The sequence below is a fragment of the Callithrix jacchus genome, chromosome 4, assembly GCF_049354715.1.
Source record: "Callithrix jacchus isolate 240 chromosome 4, calJac240_pri, whole genome shotgun sequence".
Classification (NCBI taxonomy): Eukaryota; Metazoa; Chordata; class Mammalia; order Primates; family Cebidae; genus Callithrix; species Callithrix jacchus.
In genome coordinates this window covers 141,034,561-141,053,485 of record NC_133505.1, presented here as the reverse complement: position 1 = coordinate 141,053,485, position 18,925 = coordinate 141,034,561, and the positions used below count along the sequence as shown (strand labels likewise).

Genomic DNA, 18,925 nt, shown 5'->3' with positions numbered 1-18,925 from the left:
GACCTGTGGCAGAAGATGGAATAGAAAATATATCAGCCTAAAAAGAAAAAAAAGTGGAGTTCTGTGGCTTTTTGTAGACATTGCATTAGATAGAGCAATGCTGGCTTTACAGCCAGCAAGGAAAAGTACAAGCAATTTAAACATGCCTCTAACTCATCCCCTCAGCGTGTTTTGAAGAATCAGTCAGCCTTCAGAGACTCATAAGCTCATCCAAGGTGAGGTCATTATGTTGATATTGGCGCACAGGGAGCTGATTTTGTCAGCATGTATCAGAGAAAGGGCCTCGGAAGGGCATGGGGCAGGCTCCAAGCTAACCGTGAGTGGAGATGGTTTCAGTGGCTCTTATGTCATCCCTAACAAGAGAGTTATTTTTACAGGAGACTGTCACTAGCAAAACAGAAGCTGCCTTTTACTTTAAAGGAAAGATGCCAGCTTCTAAGCTCATCATTTAATTGCCTTATACGTAACAGAAGATGTTGTTAATGTAGTGAACACGCCAGAACAGGGATGTGGGAGCCAACTGTTCTCTATTCCAGTGACAGAAAGTTCAATGGGAGGTGTGGTCTGAAGCCAACCAGAGGACGCAGGAGATTGGAGAAGAGCTCTCCTTCCGTTCAGGCCCACGGCAAAGCACGTTGCCTTCTTTCCTTTGCAAAATAACCACTGGGTACTTCTCAGAAAGATGCTACGGAGATGCTTCAGCCTTGGACACCAGTGAGTCACGGTTTGTACAACTCAAGGGTGCTGCCAGCCCGCCTCCGCTCTCCCTCACGGTTTGTGTTTTCTTGGTATGATAATTAGCTGTTGGCTCTATGAATGTGTCTCCTGAGTAAGAAAAATGTGAGCACCTGTTATTTCTGGAACGAGTGTTCTATGTGTTCTGTTGAGGTGAGCTATTCACTTAGAGTCCAAGAGGCAGCTGGCATATGATCGCCTAAGGCAGACCTCCACTGCCCTCATGCTACTATTCACTGGACCAAGAGGAGGGAATGTGATTTTCACCTCCTACCTCCTGTCTTCTGTTGAGTTAAACAGAGCACAACCTGTCTTGATGGGTTGGGGGAGCCTGGGGGAAGGAGTTTTAGAGTTAATAAAATCTTTCAAAAAAATTACCGATGCCTGGGCCTTTCTCCAGAGCCATGAGGCCAGCAGGGGCATTGGTGTTGTTTAAGCTCCCGATTGCTTTCAATGAGCAGCCAAGGTTGAGAAGCACTGAACTTGTCCATCAAGGTCTTTCCAGATGAAACAGAGCCCGGAGTGGCTGAAAGATTGCCCCAGGGCCCCACATCTTGTTAGCTAGTGTACATTTATCTGTGTGTCTGTCTTCTCACAGACTACGAAATCCTTAAGCACCTAAACCATGATGTTGATATCTAAATTCACAGCGCCTCCAGCTATAAATGTGTGATAAGGGCAAAAGGCTAGGAAGGAAAGGAAAACCAACCTCTCTTTTTCTCTTGCTCTACAATGTCTCCCAAGGACAACTATTGCAGAGACAAACTTACTGGGAACTTTTTAGCCCCAAAACTAAGTCATTAAGTATCAGATTCCCAACACTTACGACCCATTCATTTCTGGAAAAACTGCATGAGTCAGAAGGCCCCCCAAATCCCAACCCAAAGTCTTTACCTTAATTAATCCAGCTGTGTTAAACTAAGTAACCTTGTTCAATACCTCATGCCTCACTAAGCTCTGATTTTGAGGAGTCTCATTTATTTCCCTAGTTAAACTTGACACTTTCAAATTAATAGGCTGCTCAAAGTGGCATGTCTTCCTTTGGTATCAAGACTCCCAAGTGAAGGAAAGAATTATGGGAAGTGTATGCTGTGACTAAGGAGATGTAGGCTTAGAGCCTGAGGTATTGCCAGGGCCCCAGCATAGAGTTCTAGAATGTTCTTTGACTTTTCTACCTCTATCCACCACCAAATGAGCATCTTTTACCTGCTAGTCAGGTGGAATTCAAGTCAAATCCAGCCAGTGTAGTGCAGTGTAGGAGCTCAGAATCAGGGCCGTAGAACTTTGCAGCAGAGAACTCAGTGCCCGGCTCATGTCCCCTTGCCCTGGCCGACCACCATTCCAAATGCCCAACTTTCCACACTTGCATTCCTTCACCTGAGAGCTGTCTCTGCACCCACTGTACCCACCCAGGCAGCGGACTAGAGGTGCCAGAGAATGAATATCACCTCCCCACCCCTACTGTGGCCTTCAACCCAGTACTAATAAGCGGAACTCAGTTTCCTGTGCCCTTTGCCACTTCTTTGCTGGCATTTCCTAAGCCAATCCTCCAAATAATTGAATCTTTGTGTCATGATCTGCTTCTGGGAAAACCCAAGGAAGACACAGTGGCCCGTCAATGCGTAGACATTTGATTTTTGATTTATATGTTTATTTTTGAGACAGAGTCTTACTCTGTTGCCCCAGGCTGGAGTGCAGTGGTGCAGTTACAGCTCACTGCAGCCTTAACCTCCCAGCCTCAGGTGATCCTCCCACCTCAGCCTCCTGAGTAGCTGGGACTACATACAGATGTAGTCCCAGCTACTCAGGAGGGACTGAGTATGCCAGTACACCTGGCTAATTTTTTAATTTTTTTGTAGACACAGGACCTCCCTATGTTGCCAGGGTTGTTCTCAAATTCCTGGTCTCAAGCCATTCTCTTGCCTCAGCCTCCCAAAGTGTGGGGATTACAGGCATTCCAGGAATGAGCCACAATGCCCAGCCTGATAGTTGATTTCAGGAACGTCAGTTAACCTCTCTGACAGTCACTGTCTTAGAGTATCAAGTAGGGAAAAAATTTTGAAGGCCCACATCATCATCACAGCACGTAAAGGGCTGCGTCACATGGCTGCTAATGCCCTCCTTCACTGACCCTTCTTTCTCCCTGGCCTCGCCTCCCAGTGTGCTTCTCCCCTGCACTCCTCTCCAGCACAGGAGCTCCTTGGAATTCTTGCAGCATGGCCCATTCCCATTTGCCTTTGGGACTCACTTGCGCTGTCCGTCTGCCTGGAACACACTTCCTCCTTCTGCTTGCTTGGCTCAGTCTTATGTATCCTCCAGCTCTCAGCTTAAATATCAGTTCCTGTAGGGAAGCCTTTTCCGACACCCGGTCTAGGATACGCTCCCAAATATAGTGCTCCCCTCATGGCGCTTGGCATGCCTAGTGCAATTCCCGCTTACTCTCTTGAGTCCAGCGCACTCCCCAAGCATTGTCATCGCTGGTCTTTAAACTACTTGAAAGCATGAACCCAGTTTATTATGTTGCTCTCTGCTGCATCTCTGATACCCAGCCCAATGCCTTGCCATAATTGTTGAGACAAAATGCATGCTTGTCTATTGAAAATCTGAGTTGGAGAACAAGAGGATTTTGGAATAAAAATGAAAACAAAGCTCCCCGGCGTAGGCTCCGCCTTATGTAGCTTGTATCTGTGGCAAAGTACGGAGCTGTCTTCCATTAGCTCTGCTGCCTGAAGCCCAGGGAAAAGAGTGTCTGTAAAAGACATGCTTCCCTGTAGCTAAGAGCAACTTTATCTTTCTATCCTAGTCTGGGATATCATTTTTATTTTTATTTTTTTTAGATATGGAGTTTTACTATGTTAATGTTGTCCAGGTTGGCCTTGACCCCTTGGCGCAAGTAATCCTCCTGCCTCAGCCTCCTGAGTATATAGGGATATATGCATATACCATCACACCCAGCTTATCATTTCTAACATGAAAATTTAAAAGTTAGACAGCACTGAGTTAATGTAATCCAACCCAGTGCTCATAAAAATGTAAAGTTGGGCCGGGCACCGTGGCTTACGCCTGCAATCACAGCACTTTGGGAGGCTGAGGCAAGCCGATAGCTTGAGCCTGGCAGTTCAAGACCAGCCTGAGTAACATGGCAAAACCCCACCTCTACCAAAAATAAACAAATAAATAAATAGGTGTGGTGATGCTCACCTGTGGTCCTAACTACTCTGGAGGCCAAAGTGGGACCATCGCTTGAGCCCTGGAGGCAGAGGATGTAGTGAGCCAGGATTTCACCACTGCACTCCAGCCTGGGTGACAGAATGAGACCTTGTCTCAAAACAAAAACAAACATGGAGTTGGAATTTGGAGAAGAAGGGTTAGTAGCTAACCAAGCACAGTAGCTGATACTTGTAATCCCAGCACTTTAGGAAGCTGAGGCAGGAGGATCACTTGAGGCCAACAGTTTGGGACAAGCCTGGGCAATATAGCAAGACCCTGTCTCTACAAAAAATTTAAAAAATTAGCCAAGTGTGGTGGCATGCACCTGTAGCCCTAGCTGCTCAGAAGTCCAGCAGGTCAAGGCCGCAGTGAGCCATGATTGTGCCACTGAATTCCAGCCTGAGTGACAGTGCCTAAGACCCCATCCCTCAAAAAAGAAATAAAAATTAAAATCAAATTTAAAGGCTGGGAGCATTGGCTCAAGCCTGTAATCCCGGCACTGTGGGAGGCTGAGGTAGATGGATCATTTAAGATCAGTTTAAGACCAAACTAGCCAACATGGTGAAACCCTGTCTCTACTAAAAATACAAAATAGTGAGCCAGGCATGGTGGCGTGTGCCTGTAATCCCAGCTACTCAGGAGGCTGAGGCAGGAGAATCGCTTGAACCCAGAAGGTGGAGGCTACAGTGAGCCATATCGTGCCATTGCACTCTAGCCTGGGTGACAGAGTGAGACCCTCTCTCAAAAAATAATAATAAAAATTAAAGTTTTTAAAAAGTGAAAAAAAATATTTTAAAACTTTTTCTAATGAATGGTTACTAGCAAACATTGTATGTTTTTAATTTTTATGTTTATTTTTATAATTTATAAAATTTTGAGATGAGTCTTGCTATGTTGCCCAGGCTGGTCTCGAACTCCTGGCCTCAAGTGATCTGCCCTCCTTGGCCTCCCAAAGTGCTGCCATTATGGGTATGAACCAGCCACCATGCCCAGCCAAGGGATGAGGCTATGTTCAAAATCCCTCGTTCAGCCTTTTCCACCAATAGACCCAAAGTCCACATTTCTCAGCATGGCATAGAGGCCTCCTGGAGCCTAATTTTGCCTACCTTTCTCTCCCAGCTCATCTTCCTCCATAGTCTGCCTCAGACTTTCCTTGTGTATTTATTTGCCAGCATAATATCATTTCACGTCTCTTGTGACGTAGTCCCTCCTATTCACCCAACCACAGAACTCTTCCCCACCCTTCCGTCAATTTTGCTTGCCAACTCCCATTCATCCTCTGAGACTCAACCCAAGCCCCAGGGCAGCCGTCTCTGACTTCCAGATTCGGAAGCTCCTCTCTGGTTCCCACTGCCTCTGCTTTTTCATCAGCACATTTCTGTGTTGAAAACATTCATTTGCTATGCCCCACCTGCTCCATCCTGAACCACTCTCTAAGCTTTCAGAGGACAGGATCCAGATCTTCATCTTATTAATGCCAAGCACAGTGCCTATTACTATTCAATAAATGTTTGCTCAAATATACTTATTTTGATATAATCTAGCCCTTGTCTGACTACCAGCAGACACACTTTCAATAAGTAACCAATGATTAATTTACTAAGAGATAATAGAAGAAAGTTTTTGCCGAATGCTCTTTATTTTACATGCAGTCAATAAATTTGCACAGATTGGAAAAAGAAAATGGCTTGGCTTATAAAAATGTCCTATGATGTGCACCGGTCTTTCATTTTGAATGCCGTTTTCACGGACAGCAGTCCTGATACGAAACACCTGGGCAAAGGGCAAGCTTTCCAGGCATTGCACTACAAATCCTAACTTCTTTCTCATGTATGTGAATGTGTGGCAAGTATGTATGCTGATCATTACTAAGAAGTCTGTATTCTATTTTAATCAAACTGCATAGGAGTAGTTCTTGTTAAGATGAATGAAATCTGCAGTTAGGCACTGGAATTCATTTCCGAGGGAGGGGTTCTCCAGAAGGCTTGCTCCAGCTCCACCCTGGCGCCTGTCCTGAGGGCGCCTGACCGAGGCCAATGTGTCCACACCCCTGCCAGGAAAGGGCAGGTCCCATTCAAGGTTCAGCTGCAGCCCCTGGGGACCAGAGGCTGCGAACACCACTGGGCTAGTCCCAGGCTCTCTGCACAGCTTGAGGTTGGGTTTCTGGAACTCTAGCATCTTCAAACCTGGCACACTCTCCACATCCCATGTAAACCGTAATACTACTATCTAGTGAGCTGTGATCAGACAATTGCTTCACATTTGCATAATAACTACCCTCCTTGCACAGGTGAAGTAACTGAAACAATTTTCCCAAAGATGGTGCATAGCCATCCTGGGTAGCACCTGGAGGAGCTGATGCCAGATCTGCACAGGTGATGAGCGATGTATTAAAGCTGTGCTAATCATTATAGCTTTTAAGTTCTTCACATATATCAGCTCGCTTTATCCCCATAACACCACTACTAAGAAAAAGGTGTCAGCTGGGCACCACTTTGGGAAGCCAACGTGGGTGAATCACGAGGTCTGGAGTTCAAGACCAGCCTGGCCAACATGGTGAAGCCCCCCTCTCTACTAAAAATACAAAAATTAGCCAGGTGTGGTGGTGTGCGCCAGTAGTCCCAGCTACTTGGGAAGCTAAGGCGGAAGAATCGCTTGAACCTGGGAAGCAGAGGTTGCAGTGAGCTAATATCACTGCCACTGCACTGCAGCATGGGCGACAGAGCAAGATTCTGTCAAAAAATACAAACAACACGGCCGGGCGCGGTGGCTCAAGCCTGTAATCCCAGCACTTTGGGAGGCCGAGACGGGTGGATCACGAGGTCGAGAGATCGAGACCATCCTGGTCAACATGGTGAAACCCCGTCTCTACTAAAAATACAAAAAATTAGCTGGGCACGGTGGTGTGTGCCTGTAATCCCAGCTACTCGGGAGGCTGAGACAGGAGAATTGCCTGAACCCAGGAGGCAGAGGTTGTGGTGGGCCGAGATCGCGCCATTGCACTCCAGCCTGGGTAACAAGAGCAAAACTCCGTCTCAAAAAAAAAAAAAATACAAACAACAAACAAACAAAAAAAACAAAGGAAATAAAAAGATGTTCTCCTCTTACTGATGAGCAAATTGAGAGACAGACCAAGTGAAGGCTGGAGAGGGCACTGCCAGTAATCATGTAGTGAGATGGGGACAGAGACCCATGTCTTGTCTTGATTCAGAACACTGTCTACCCCTTCACACACACACACACACACACACACACACACACACTTTCCTGCACACACATAGACACACAAACACACACACAGAAATGCTTCACTCCTGGTGAAAAAGGGAGGGACAGGTAGGAAGAGAATCTGTGAAGAACCAGAAGTGTGATTTATGTAAAACGAGTTTTTCATAAATATACCAGGCACCATAAGAAATAAATTGTAAAATCAAGCCGGGTGCAGCAGCTCACACCTGTAATTGCAGCTCTCTGGGAGGCTGAAGTAGGTGGATCACTTGAGGCCAGGAGTTTGAGACCAGCCTGGCCAACCTGGTGAAACCCTGTCTCTGGTAAAAGTGCAAAAATCAGGCCAAGAGTGGTGGCCTGTGTCTGTAATCCTAGCTCCTCTGCAGGCTGAGGCAGGAGAATCACTTGAACCCGGGAGACAGAGGTTGCAGTGAGCTGAAATGGTGCCACTGCACTCTAGCCTGTGGGAGAAAGCGAGACTGTCTCAAATAAATAAATAAATAATAAAATCACTGACCCATATTTTTATTACCAACTGAAAAATCTGATAGACCCCTAAATTGGCACACTGTAAAGATGGCTGAGTTCTACCCTCATTTCTATTCTAGTTTTCTCTAATGTATAGACTACCAATATAATAAGACAAATGTGTTTGCAGTTTTAAGCCAGGCGAGGTAGTTTGCACCTATAATCCCAGCTACCTGAGGGTCCAGGAGTTCCAGGCTATGTGGGCTATGATCCTGCCACTGCACTCCAGCCAGGGTGACAGAGCAAGACCCTGTCTCTTAAAAAAATAAATAAAATAATAAAATAAAATATGGGCCAGGTGCGGTGTCTCACACTTATAATTCTACACTTTGGGAGGCCGGGGTGGGGGTGGGTGGATCACAAGTTCAGGAGTTTGAGAACAGCCTGTCCAACATGGTGAAACCCCATTTCTATTAAAAAATACAAAATTCAGCAGGGCATTAGACCAGGCATGGTGGCTCACACCTATAATCCCAGAACTTTGGGAGGCCAAGGCAGGCGGATCACAAGGTCAGGAGTTCGAGACCAGCCTGACTAACATGGTGAACCCCTGTCTCTACTAAAAATACAAAAATTAGCCAAGCATGGTGTCGTGTGCCTGTAATCCCAGCTTTTCAGGAGGCTGAGGCAGGAGAATCGCTTGAACCTGGTAGGGGGAGGTTGCAGTGAGCCAAGAGCATGCCATTGCACTTCAGCCTGGGCAACAGAGAGAGACTCCATCTCAAAAAACTAAAATAAAAATTTAGCCAGGCGTGATGGCACACACCTGTAGTCCCTGCCACTTGGGAGTCTGAGGCAGGAGAAACACTTGAACCCAGGAGGCAGAGGTTGCAGTGAGCTGAGATCTTGTCACTGCACTCCAGCCTGGGCAGCAGAGTGAGAATCCATCTCAAAAATAAATAAATAAATAAATAAAATATGTTTGCAATTTTAGAAACATGAATAAGAGCATTCAAACCAAATTCTCCACTAACACCAGAAATTCGGCCTTAAATGAAGACTCACTGTCTCTTGCTGTGAAGTATGATATGATGTCTTAGATATATGAAGGTCTCAAATGTCACTTAGTTGAAGACCCAACCGTTACTGTACTGAAGTAATAAGAGAGAGGCTGAGGAAAGAGTTTAAAGATAGCTCTTGCAAAATGAGCTACTGGTCTCATGAGTTTTTCACAGCAAGCGAAAACCATAAGGAATGACTAAACCCTGCATAGAAAATGCCACCTTCATCCATGAAGCAACTTCATTGGTTCCTATCTCTTGCCCTGATGTGACAGGTGTTCATCCTGGATTAATATCACGTTGATTAGTGGTGCCAGTTAAAAGTCAAGGCGTGTTGAATGTTGACCCCATCGAAGATTGCAAAGTTATGTATATTTAATAAGGGACATTAGAAAGGGTACAGGACACTGGAAAGAGTTGTCTTGATGCTCCTGGTAATCAAGGATTTACATCAGCAGGAGGTCAGGCCATGACAATTTCTGTCTTAATTTGTCAATAAGCAATCACAAATTGTAATCACTGGCTGCTTCACCACCAAGTTCCTAGATGCCAGTTGGCACATTCCTTTGCAGTATTAAAGAAATTGCCAATCAGGCTGGAATGACTTAGTACTCTATTTTCAAAGAATAACATAATACTACATAGAAAAAACTTAGGTCAATATTTAGCTTAAGCATCTTCTGGCAGAAAATAATCTTAAACACAGAGGAATGTATATATACCTTAACCAAAGTCTCGTCATGTGTCATTTGCCGTTACAAATTAATCAGCCTTTATGTGCCATAAAGTAGCTCAGGGACTTTGCTCCCGCCATCGCCCTGTGGGAGCTCTTCCCTGGTTAGCCACGTGGCTCATGCATGGTCCTTCAAGCCTTCACTCCAAGTCACCTTCCCAGTGGGGCTTTTTCTCCACCAACTCTGGCACTACCCATGCTGCTTTCTCATTTTCTTTCTCCCTGTAATCTACTCTGCTTATTTTGTTATCTTGCTCTCCTCACTAAACCATAAGCACTACGAGAGCAGGGATTTTTGTCTTTGTTCCCCACTGCTAAATTTCTGCTCATAGATAAATATTTAATATGTAGCAATCATTCAGTAAATATGTGTTGGACAGATGGATGGATGGACAGATGGGATGGATGGATGGATGGATGGATGGATGGATGGATGATCGCTGGAGCCAGGAACTCTCTCGGTTGGCTAGAATCCAACTCTACAGGTCCAGCAGTAAGTAAAGGACAAGCATATTTCTCAATTCTTCTTTCTCTGCTTATTGGCAGTCATTAAACCATCCTCTGTACAAGCCAACCCTACCATTTCAATCCTGAATCCCTGTTTTGGTCATATCCCTGCATGGTAATTTCTTCACTTATCTTGGACAGACATGTGGTAATGATCCTTTGGGGAAATCCTAAAAGAATAGCATTTTCTGATTTGGTGAAAGAGATTAGAGTGATTACCGAAGATGTGTCTATGTGCAATCTTAATCCTTTACATGTGGTTGAACATAGTATCTGCCCTCCTGGGCCAAACTCTGCATATGGGTTAACAGTTCCATTATCAGTGGCACTTTTTATGTGCTTAAGAGCTATTCAAATTGGCTCATTCTGCTGGGAACCCAGCACTTTGGGAAGCTGAGGTGGGTGGATCACTTGAGGCTAGGAGTTCGAGACCAGCCTGGCCAACATGACAAAACCCCATCTCTACTAAAACTACAAAAATTAGCTGGGCGTGGTGGTGTGTGCCTGTAGTCCCAGCTACTTAGGAGGCTGAAGCATGAGAATTGCTTGAACCCGGGAGGAGGAAGTTGCAGTGAGCCAGAATTGGGCCACTGCACTCCAGCCTGGGCTACAGAGTGAGATCTGTTTCAAAAAAAAAAAAGTTGGCCCATTCTAAATATATTTGATTCTAGTTCTTTCTGTATATACCCAGTGACAGTGTGGCCACCAATGTCCTCACTCGAAGGGGAATTCCCAATTGGTTGTGTTGGGTCTTACTTTGATCAGAGGTTCCTACAGGATATCACTCCTCCTCATAAGATGTTCATGACCCCCTTACTCTACTGGAGGTGAGGTAGACTATGGACTTGCAGAAGTTTAGCACCCAAACGTGGCAAGCAATGGGCACTGAATAAGTGGGGAAAGAATGAGCCAGTATTCAAAGATTGTCAGAGAGTTGCTTTTGGTAGGTCCTTTTTAGACAACAACCTGTGCCAAATCTGCTTCTGCGCAGCTCCCTGGTTCTGGGGGTGGCGCGTCCCTCTTTTGCTCTCCACCCATCTCTGGTTCTCCCCTCTGTAGTCCCAGCGTCTCATCGGCCCTCTCCTCTCCCTTCTCCAGACCTAGTTTTATTTAAACAGTGAGGTAAATTCTGCTCTGTGAACCCTAAAAGTTTCCCACTTAGGATGGTGTTTTCTTCTTTTTTTATTATTATTTTATTAAGAAGCACGGATAGGACACTGTTTTCTATGAGCCTTTGTTTCTGCTTCACTGTAGCTGCAGGAAGAGGAAATGGCACACCTAGAAATACAGAAATTAATATTGAAAATATAATTCTTCCCCATGCTTAATAAAATCATCCATATCCTTTACTCTGAGACCCGTTTCTTCCTTGAGCTCTGCTTACCCCGCTCCAATACGTGCCAGCCATTTCCTCCACAGAATCACCTTGTCTACAACATTCATTTGTCTCCATGTACTAACTACCCCTTCCCTTGCTATAGTTTTTGTTTATTCCTTTTTAATATATTTTTAATCCAGGTTTTGTTTAGTCTTTTTAACTATGTTATTAGCTCCTTCAGAACAAAAAACATCTCTAAAAATACTTTACAAGCAATTCTGCCTTATACACAGTAAAAATATGCTGATTGAGTCCCATTCTGGAAGAATCTATGAGGTGCACCTGACTAAGGGAGGAGAAACACTAGTCAAAATGGAATACATGATGGTTAATTTTATGTGTCACTCAACTGGGCCACAGGGTGCTAGACTTTTGATCAAACATTATTCTGGGTGTGTACATGAAGGTGTCTCTGACTGAATAAGGTATATTATCTTCTCCAGCGTGGGTGGGTCTCATCCAATCACCTGAAAGCCTGAAAAGTACAAAAAAAGGCTGAAGCGCTTGCAAAGTAAGAGGGAATTTCCTCCTGCCTGTCTGACTTCAGGACTGAACTGGAGCCAGGTACAGCGGCTCACACCCACAATCCCAGCAGTCTGGGAGTCCTAGGCAGCCGGATCACTTGAGCCCAGGAGTTCGAGACCTTCCCAGCCAACATGGTGAAACCCTATCTCTACATAAAAAGAAAACAGGCTCTTTCTGGGTCTTGAGCGTGGCGGCATTCAGACTGGAACTCCATCATCAGCTCTCCTAGCTCTGCAGCTTGCCAACTATAGAGATCTTGAGTCTTGTCAGCCTCCATAATTGAGTGAACCAATTCCTTATAACAAAACTATATCTATGTCTATGTCCATATCTGCATCTCTGTTTATCTCTTATTAGTTCTTTTTCTCTGGAGAACCCTAACTTACACAAAACTTTATATTTAGAAGAACCTTCCTATCCTGAGTATTATCTTTGTTGTTTTTTTTAACATTCAAATATTGTTCTTTTTTTCCTTTTGAGCACACCCTGATATTATCCTTTATTTTGTTTGTTTGTTGTTGTTGTTGTTGGAGACAGAGTTTTGCTCTTGCTCCCCAGGCTGGAGTGCAATGGCATGATCTCAGCTCACCACAACCTCCACTTCCCGGGTTCAAGCAATTCTCCTGCCTCAGCCTCCTGAGTACCTGAGACTACAGGTATACACCACCATGCCTGGCTAATTTTGTATTTTTAGTAGAGATGGGGTTTCTCCATGTTGCTCAGGCTGGTCTTGAATTCTAGACTTCAAGTGAGCCGCTTGCCTCAGCCTTCCAAAATGCTGGGATTGCAGGCATTAGCCACCGTGCCTGTCCTATTTGTTTTATTTTTTAATGTTTTTATTATTTTTTTATAAAAATTCTTCTGGGTAAATAGCAGGTGTATATGAGGGTGTATATGGGGTACATGAGGTGTTTTGAAACAGGCATGCAATGTGAAGTAAGCCTGAATATTATTTTTGGAGGTCCAGATAGAATGCAAGGTAGGAATTACATAGCCTAAAGAACCAGAGGCAAAGATTGAGAAAAAAGTTTATGTTGATTATTATTATTATTATTTTTTGAGACAAGGTTTCATTCCTGTCACCCAGGCTGAAATACAGTGGTGTGCAGTGGTACAATCTCAGCTCACTGCAACCTCCGCCTCTTGGGTTCAAGTAATTCTTCTGCCTCAGCCTCCTGAGTAGCTGGGATTACAGGCATGCACCATCACACCCAACTAATTTTTGTATTTTTAGTAGAGATGGGATTTCACCATGGTAGCCAGGCTGCTCTTGAACTCTTGGCCTCAAGTGATCTGCCCGCCTCAGCCCCCCAAAGTGCTGGGATTATAGGTGTGAACCACCCTGCCTGGCTTGATGATGATTATTATAAAGACAATTCATTATGTTCCAGATATTGTTCTAAATCCTTTACATGTATGAGCTCATTTAATCCATACAGTAAGCAGTCTATATGATCTACATTCATGTTGAGAACATTCGTGTGTAGCATAAACTGAATATACTCACCGTGAATAATGTTGGGCAAAATAAAAATTGAAAGATTAACTTTCTGAGTGTAATCTTCCTATTAAAGGTCTTAATACTCACCTTGGGGAAACAGCAGATTGCATTTGCATTTTGTTGTAGTGCTCTAAAGCTCTCCGTTACTGGAAAAAAGGATTTCCACTCAATTAAATCATGAAGCAGAAGATTATGCAGTTTGAGTCTCAAGATATAAAAGGTTTGAAGAGATTGCATATAGGTAAGAACTAATTGAAAAATAAGAAGAAAGGCTGTGCTATGATACACGTTGATACAGTGGCAGTCAGGTTATTTATTTTCCTTTGTTCCTTTGTGTGTTTGCCCTGAATGGTACAACTTATTTTCAATAGAAATAAATCATGCATCCTCAAATTGGATGTGGCCAACTGGATGTAGATGGTTTTGGTCCATGAGTAGCACACAATCTAACATCTGCTATTGCACTTTGTTTACTTAGAGTATAAATTAAATTCCTGAGCTGGTACACAAGCCAGTGGATGTACAGCAGGCTGAATTTGTTATGGTTGAAAAAAGTAAAATGTGATGTATCCTCAAAAAAACTTATTAAGATGTAAATTTGGGTAGGATAAATGCTAGCATATTGATTCATAAATGTTGTTATTTAATATGATTTTTTCAATAAATTCCAGTTGATGGAGTTTAAGGGCTCAATGGAATAAGGAGAAATTGAAGGAATAGTATTAAATTCTCAGCCTGCTTTGATTGCTGATTTCCTTTTAGCTTAGGGAAAATATAACCTCTAGGTGGTTCATTTTATTCTATATTTGAAAAAGAGGCAGGGTGCAGTGGCTCACATCTGTAATCTCAGCACTTTGGGAGACTAAGGCTGACGAATCACCTGAGGTAGGGAGTTTGAGACCAGCCTGACCAATATGGAGAAACCCCATCTCTACTAAAAATACAAAATTAGCCAGGCATGGTGTTGCATGCCTATAATCCCAGCTACTTGAGAGGCTGAGACGGGAGAATCACTTGAACCTGGGAGGTGAAGGTTGCAGTGAGCAACCATTGCACTCCAGCCTAGACAACGAGAGAAACTCTGTCTCAAAAAAAAAAAAAAAGAAAGAAAAGAACAATAAAGACCCCGCATAATAGCTCATGCCTATAATCCTGCACTTTGAGAGGCTGAGATAGGAGGATCACTTGAAGCCAGCAGTTCAAGACCAGCCTGGGCAACATAGCAAGATCTCATCTGTACTAAAAATTAAAAAACAAAATTATCTAACAATTCAAGCATTTTTTAAAAATTTAAAAACAAAAGAAACAAAAAAATTAGGTTTGTATGGTGTCACACACCTATGGTCCCAGCTACTCCAGAGGCTAAAGAGAGAGTATAGCAGGAACCCAGGAGTTTGAGGCTGGCAGTGAGCTATGATCTGCCCTTCAGCCTGAGCGACAGAACAAGATCCCGTCTTTTTTTTTTTTTTTTTTTTTTGAGACAGAGTTTCGCTTTTAGCCCAGACTAGAGTGCAATGGCGTGATCTTTGCTCACTACAACCTCCGTCTCCCAGGCTTAAGCAATTCTCACGCCTCAGTCTCCTGAGTAGCCAGCACTAGCTCACACCACCAAACCTGGCTAATTTTTTGTATTTTTAGTAGATACAGGTTTCACTGTGTTGGCCAGGCTGGTCTTGGACTCCTGACCTCAGGTGATCCACCTGCCTTGGCCTCCCAAAGTGCTGGGATTACAGGCGTGAGCTACTGCATTCAGCCTACCCTGTCTTATAGTAATAACATTATGGTTAATTATGGTGTTTCATTTTCCAGGTGAGGCTTTGGTGATTAGCTCATTTGATAAAGCCATGGAGTTCATTAGGACTAGTGTATCCCTAAAACCCATCTGAACTCCTTTGCCTTCACTGAATATGTACCCCAATATATTCACACTGATCGTCACAAGGCAGGTTGATAAGAGTATAAACAGAGCAACGTGTAGTGATACTCATAAAATAGTTGTTGAACGAACTTTGTTCATTTTATTTTTTGAGACGGGCTCTCACTTTGTCACCCAGGCTGAGTGCAGTGGAGTGATCAAAGCTTACTGCAGCCTTGAACTCCTGGGTTCAAGCAATCCTCCTTCCTCAGACTTCCAAGTAGCTAGGACTACAGGCACACACTACCCAATTCATTTTGTTTCTTTGTTTTGTAAAGACAGGATATTGTCATGTTACCCAGGCTGGTTTCTAACTCCTGGCCTCAAGTGATGGCCCTGCCTGGGCCTCCCAAAGTGCTGGAATTACAGGGATAAACCACCATGCCCAAGAATGTTGATTAAAAGTACAGTCTCAAATGTTACATTTTTAGCTGGGCGTGGTGGCATGCACCTGTAGTCCCAGTTCCTCGGGAGGCTGATGTAGGAGAATCACTTGAACCCAGGAGGCGGAGGTTGCAGTGAGCTGAAAGCACACCATGGCACTCCCGCCTGGGCAACAAGCAAGATCCTGTCTCAAAAAAAAAAAATTTTTTTTAATGTTACATTTGGTAGTAGTTAATGATAACTGTCACTGCTTTTTAGCGAAATTTGGTTCTTTCACGTTATAGAATATATCTGAGTATAAAACAATAGGAATCTGAATGATACTAAAAATAGTCATTTACATGTATAATCGATCTGAATGGTTCCATGACACTTGAAATGTGATAAATGCTGTTCAATTCCCAACCCCCCAGCCCCTCCCCACAGGCTTCCAGGCCTAGGGGGAACCCCCATCCAGCCTTCGCTATACAGCAAAGCGGCCCATTTTGCACCACCTGGGACCTAGACTTGAGAAAAGCACAGCCTGTTTGAAATTAGCTCCCAAGAGCCTAACAATTTCTTTCTACTGTCTTTTTGGTGGAAAACTTTAAAGAAAAAGCTGTTATCTATCCCTGGAGGCAATAGAGAGCCTAGAGGAGGACCCAAAAGTCTTGATTGAGCCACAGATGACTTTCTTTTATAGCTTTTAAAGTTTCTTAAATTGGGACATTTTACATAAATATATAGTTTTGCAACTTCTCCTGAAATATCAGAGAATCTGGCATCACTGGACCAATATTCCATGAGGCGATACTTGGTTGGAACTGATTTGTAGCCACCCTTTTCAAAGGTCCCCATTCACCTCAGTTCCTTACAGTGCCTAGCTGTCTCACTCATTTTCTTTACCCACCCAGCCCTTAACAAGTTTTTTGTTGTTGTTGTTGTTGCCATTGTTGTTGAGAAAGAGTCTCGGTCTGTTGCCCAGGCTGGAGTGCAGTGGCGCAATCTTGGCTCACTGCAACCTCTGCCTGGCAGGTTCAAGCAAGTCTCCTGCTTCAGCCTCCTGATAGCTGTGATTACAGGGGTGCACCACCATGTCTAGCTAATTTTTGTATTTTTAGTAGAGATGGGGTTTCACCATGTTGGTTAGGCCGGACAAGTTTCAAATTGCTGACCCACCCTAGACCCTGGTGGTGAGAGTGGGTGGTCCATAACAGTGAGAAAAACCTCAAAAGTGTCCGTTAATTTATCAATGTGATTGTAGCATCGGTTCCTATTTGCACTCACAACTGCCCTCTCTTTCAATTTCCCATAGCAAGAAGCAAATAATCACATATAATTTATTCTGGACTTGGCATTCTTTCAAAATTTATATATTAACTCATTTCAGTCTCCAAAACAACCCTATAAAGTAGGTAATTTTTAATCTCCATTTTCAGATGAGGAAACTCTGGGGCAAAAGTTAAGTAACTTGACCAAGATCACATTGCCAGTAAGTAGCAGGACCAGGGATTGATTCTGTGTAGTCTGACTCCAGAGTCCTGGCTTTTAGCCACAACGTTATGCCTCCATGTTTCATATCCATTCAGGGTTAAAAATTCAATTATTGGCCGGGGATGGTAACCCATGCCTGTAATCCCAGTACTTTGGGAGGCTGAAGTGGGATGATCACTTGAGACCTGGAGTTTGAGAACAGCCTGGGCAAGATAGTGAGACTCTGTCTCTACAAAAAAAAAAAAAGAAAAGAAATTTAATTTAATTCTTCAAAATCTCTCTCCATGTCTATGAAAAGTACTCTGGATACTCAGAGCTGAACTGGTTTTTCCTCCTCAGGGCTCCCAGACACTCTGTGCTTCCTGCCACCACAACACTCATTACATAGCCCTGAAATTGCCAGCCAGACTTCCAGTCTAACTCTTAAGCAAGGAAAGTATCTTATTCACCAGCATGCGGTATGCAGCCCACATCCAATGTTTATTGAATGACAAAATAAAGTGTGTGCTTTCTCACTTTTGTATTGCTACCCTCTTGGACCAAATGGTTGTCATGTCAACATTGGACCAATTAACAGGATATTGAATGGTCTCATTGCCTCTGGACTCCCAGCTTTCCAAAGCAAATTCCCCACAAATACAGATAATAATAGCTTGTTCTCAAAGATGTCGTAAAAATTTAATGAAAAAATGCTTACAGAGTACCTAACCCAGGTGAGTGCCTGGCACTTAAAAGTAATTAACAATATAGTGCTTACTATTGTAGGTAATACTGAATTATTTCATTCAATCTCTTTTTTATACATCACCCCCAGGCCCAACTTAAACTCCTGCCTGCAGTCCTGTATGTGTGACTCCTTTCTCATCTTCAACCTGTGTTCCTCCATCTGGCATAAATGAGACAGTGCCAAAAAGCGCAGAATAAGTAGGTTTCAGCTCCCCAGGAGTAGGAGTTATATAAGGACTTGGGATGCAATGTGAAGGAAGAACATTATTCTATGTTAATGCTTACAAGCATTATGGAGTCTACTGCAAAATTTTCAAAAGGTAAAACATAAGACTTAAAGTAAATTCTTATTTGCAGATGACTGCTCCAGGTTAACACCCTCCGGCTCCTCTGGAAACCAGGTCAACTGCCCTATGGAAGTACTGTCTAGCACCCAACAGATGCCCAAAACTCCCCACCTGCCAAGCTCTGCATGCTCTTTTGAAGCCCCTGGCTTCAATGAGAACTTCCTCTATTCATGTTTTCAAGTAAGAATAAGAACGATAATAACAGCAATAGCCAACCCTTACTGATCTTCTCCCGTGTACCATGCTCCCCGCTAGGCAAATTGTATATGCTACGTCTTTCATTTCTAAGAACTCAGAGACATAGGTACAACTATTATCTCCTCTTTATAGATAGAAAACAGGCTTGAAGACTCAAATAACATCCCAGTTTACATAACATAGCTGTGTTCCGGTGAAGAGAGAGTCAACCCCCAGACATGATTACTTTTCGCCATTAGGGCACATTGCCTCTATTCCAATAACCCACTGTTTCTTCTTTTTTTTTTTTTGAGACAGAGTCTTGCTCTTTTGCCAGGCCCCAGGCTGGAGTGCAGTGGCATGATCTCAGCTCACTGCAACCTCTGCATCCCGGGTTCAAGCAATTCTGCCTCAGCCTCCCAAGTAGCTGGGATTACAGGTGCACACCACCATGCCCAGCTAATTTTTGTATTTTTAGTAGAGACGGGGTTTCACCATGTTGGCCAGGATGGTCTCAATCTCTTGACCTTGTGATCCACCCACCTCAGCCTCCCAAA

At 43.7% G+C, this 18,925-nt stretch overlaps 1 long non-coding RNA gene across 1 annotated transcript; it reads left to right on the top strand.

The window, feature by feature from the left end:
• Window positions 1-478: 478 nt before the first annotated feature.
• Window positions 479-18,713, top strand: LOC144582356 (uncharacterized). Its single transcript, XR_013534928.1, has 3 exons — window positions 479-714; window positions 13,473-13,587; window positions 17,933-18,713. It is a non-coding gene; the product is annotated as an uncharacterized LOC144582356 (long non-coding RNA).
• The last annotated feature ends 212 nt before the right edge of the window (window positions 18,714-18,925 follow it).